A 4,222-nucleotide genomic window follows, 5' to 3' on the forward strand; every position below is an offset into this window, starting at 1 on the left:
ACTGAGTTACAACATTGTGAAGTCTCTGATGTCATTCTCAGGGTAAGCACAGCAGCAGTCTCCACAGGAAGAGGAGCCTTTTGTGCTGTGCTTGCTGAAAGTGGATCCTGTGCCCACTCAGGGTGGAGAGGGACCACCTAGGGTGAGGCCGGAGTTCAAGACTTAGATGAAAGCCAGGCTTAGTAGGACCTGTTTTGAATCTCAGCACTAGGAAGCCTGAGTCTGAACAACCAGAATGACTCTGAGGCCAGCCTGCTCTGCAGAATAGTTCAGGGCCAGACTGAAGTGCATTCTGAGTTGAAACCCTCTTGGGCAAGATGGCAAGTTCTTGAATCAAAAGAGCAGAACCAATCACAAAGCATAAGCCTATGTGTCTGAAGAAACAGATGTCACAGAACAATAAGTGCCCTCGGAGACTACTGCTCCTGTACAGCACTAGCTGAATGTAGGTTGGAGGCACTCTCATGAGGCCAGGTACTCACCACATGCGTACTCAGGTGACAGTGGCCAGGAGAAAGGAGTCCAGGAAGTCTCAGCGGGTACTGGAAGATCCAGGAACAAGCATCTCCTCCTCTGATTTCTCCTCTTTTATCTCCCCACTCTCCCTTTGGCCACACCTTACCCACACATCCTCTTCCCAACACACTAGCAGCCCTGATTGGATCTTTCTACCCCCACCCACTTAATCCTAGAGATCTTCCTGCCTCAGCCTCTGTAGTGCTGGGATTGCAGTCCTGTATGACAACGCCCATCTCTCAATTAGAAATTTACTTTAGCCAGTCAAGTGGAAGTCCCAATACTATTATGGACTACTAGACTATTTTGGAATATTTTGCTCAGTTCACGCACCTATGATATTTAAATGATGAAAGTAAACAAAAACAGGGGATATAGATGAATGTCCATTTTGTATCTATGTATTCAAAGTGGTTACATTGCCTTAATTTAAAGAATAGAGGGATTTGTTCTAATAATATTTGTAAATAGGATATCATGCCTGGAACTTGTACCACAAATAATGACTAGTACCGCAGTATGCCATGTGTTAATTGTTGGAACTGTCCTATCAATTCGATTTGAAACTGTTTCTTTGCTATTTATTTCTCAATAAAATTATGGGAAAAAAAGAAATTTACTTTAATGTAAAAAATCATAACCCTGTGGCATGTAAGCCCATGCAAAGATAAGTCCATGGGCCAGGGAGACGTCTCAGTGGAATAAGCGCTTCCCTGGCAAGTACAAGGCCCTGAGTTCAATTCTCAGTTCAGAGAAAAAGAAACAAACTAACAAACAAAAAACCCAAACAAGAAAACAACAACTACAATGAACAAACAAACAAACAACAACAACAAATAAAACCCCCCAAAAAAGATAAGTCCATTTACCTGTATTGGGCTTAAACCATAGTCATGAGAAAAAATAAAACAGGAAAAACAAAAGCCCACATTGTGCTGTTGCAGGGTTAACTCTATTTTTTGTGTGTTATGAGACAAGGTCATGCTTATGCCTGAATCTGTGCTCTAGTTGTGATCATCTTGCCTAAGCCAGCAAGGTGCTGAAATGATAGCAGTGAGTCAACAAACCAAGTTACAACTTCTCTTTCAGGTGGGAATTGTGGAACAGGAAATTGGAATGCTCCTCTAGCCTGCTGGAGTGTTGGCATTATACCGAAACGCCACCATGCTCTGATTCCTTTGTAATTTTATTTCCTTTTTAAATTTTTATTCATTAATATGTTTGTTACAGGACCTTGTTATGCAGTTTGATGTGTAGTGATCCTCCTGTCTCAGCCTCCCCAGCCCAGGGATTATAGGCATGTGCCATCACACCTGGATTTGGGGCCAGCCTGGTGCAACTGGGGTTTCAGGGCATGCATGGGGTGCCCAGGGTTCAGGGGTTAGCAAGGAATGCGGTAACAGTGATTGAACCCGGAACCTTACACTTGCTAGACAGGCACTCAGACATCTGAGCTATCTCCCCCAGGCTTCTTTGTAGATTAAAAAAGCAGCTCGTATCTTTGGTATTAATGTAAATGACAACACTAATATTCATTCTGAAACAGAATTTCTTTTCCTTTTTTTTTGGTCTCTTTTATTCATTCTCTCTCCCTCCATCGCTCTTCTCTCTCCCTCTCTCTCCCCCTCTCCCTCCCTCCCTCTTCTCCCACCTTCCCTCTATCTTTCTGAGACACAGTCTCAGTATGAAGTTCAGCCTGGCCTTTAGCTAACATTGTAGCCCAGGGTGTCCCTTCACTCGTTGCAACCCTGCCTCATCCTCCCAAGTGCTGGGATAACAGGGAGATGCCCCCACTCCCAGGTAAATAGTTTTTCATAATAGTAATGTTGAAAACAAATTACAATCTTGTTTGCAAAAAGTGTTCTCATCTGGCCTACCCCACTCCCTGCAAGGGTAGACTGCTCCTGCAGCTTGGAGTCTTCACTACACTATTGATGCAATCAGCCTTGTGTGCCTATGTGCAGCCCTGCTGACTGCCAGAGCTCTGCATTTCTGCAGAATCCTAACGAGATGATGGCCACCTAGAAAACCGTGTTGCATTTGTGTGCTGTGTGCTTGCCATCCTCTGTTCTCATGAGAAAAGGCAACGTGTTTTGATGAGGGATGTGGACCATGTATGCTCCATACATAATGACTATAAAGCACAATGTGTCCTAATTCATTACATTTGTCTTCCAGGATGATAAAGAATTTCCATATATAGACCAAAGCAGACTTTGTAAACCTATATTTTCAATGCATTTTTCAGTACAATGTATTTCAGAAAAGTTGGAAGTGGTGGAACATAGTGTTTTCCTCCATGACCTAGGTGAGAATCTCTGAAAACCAACTTGAATTTGTCCACTTTTGTGAGTTCTGGAGACTTTGTGACACCCGTGCCACCTTCATGGTGTCATGAGTGCTGCATTTTCTGCATCCATCCCATTCACATCATTTTCAGCCAGCGTATGCTCCCTTTCCACATTTGCAACTTTGTCGCTAGGGCTCGACCCTGAAGATTTCCAGGCCACCTTGAGGCCTTGAAGTTACTGCCATGCGCCAGGCTCTCTGCTCAGCTGTGAAGCAGAGCGTCCTCGCCTCTTCTGGGTCAAATCTAATAGGTGAGTTTGTCTTGGAAAATGATGACATATTTCTCTAGCCCATGACCCAACAATAGAGCTCATAGGTGTTTATCCAAGTGTGCAATCCGCCAGCTAGATATTCCCAGATGCTCTCTGCTTCACTTCCAGCGTTTGACCTGATATCCTTCAGTAGATGAATAGATGTATCCATTCTACTTGCTCCTGAGAAAGGAATATCATTAGGCCACGAGAGCACTGGATGTCACATTTGCAAACACAAGTGAATGGAATCTATAGACTACTGAATTCTGAGAATAGCCACGAAAATAAACAGGGATGTATCAGATGTCTCCAGGGAGAGAAAAAAGAGGCCAGCTGATTTGGAGTGTAGCTCAGCAGTAGACCACGGCCTAATGTGGGGGAAGCCCCGTGTCCATTCAAGAATGGTGTAAAGGAGAGGAAGAATCTGAAGTGCGGCATGTAATTTTGGTGGTGAGATCCTCAGCTTATCCTCATGAACATGAGTCTGTGCACCAGCTTTTTTCTTCCAAGCATTGCAAAGTGTTGAAGGCAAAGTGGGAAGCCAAGCTGGGCATGGTGTTGCATACCTCTAATTCAATTCTCCCTTGAAGGAGAGATAGCGGGATTGTAGGTTTGAGCTTAGTCTGGATAGCTTAGCTATTTAGTGAAACCCTGCTTCAAAAGGGAACATTGAAAATGGCATATCAGGAAATAGAAGGGGAGTGAATGGAATGTAGACAGAATTAAGATGTATTCTGTATAGGTCCCAATCCCAACATGATGAATATGATCACTAAGTACTGAAAATATGTAAAAATAAAAAAGAATAGATATCGCAGCATGAAAAACCTGACTTTAATTCATATACTAATAAAAAAGGAAAAAGATTCCTTACATAAGTAAAATGTAATAATTATTTATGGAAAACATGCTAAAAAAGTTTTAAGAGGCCAGCCAGATAGCTCATCGGACTAAAGTGCCTGCTTAGGCAGAGCGCAGCGGCCAGGTTCCATCCCTTGTGTGACATGCCAGCCCATCCAAGGGGCATGCTGAGATGGGGATTGAGACTGGGAGTGGTGGCACATGCCTGTAATCCCAGCACTTGGGAGGCTGAAAACAGGAGA

Source organism: Octodon degus, unplaced genomic scaffold (assembly GCF_000260255.1).
Source record: "Octodon degus isolate 3935 unplaced genomic scaffold, OctDeg1.0 scaffold00763, whole genome shotgun sequence".
In the NCBI taxonomy this organism is placed as follows: Eukaryota; Metazoa; Chordata; class Mammalia; order Rodentia; family Octodontidae; genus Octodon; species Octodon degus.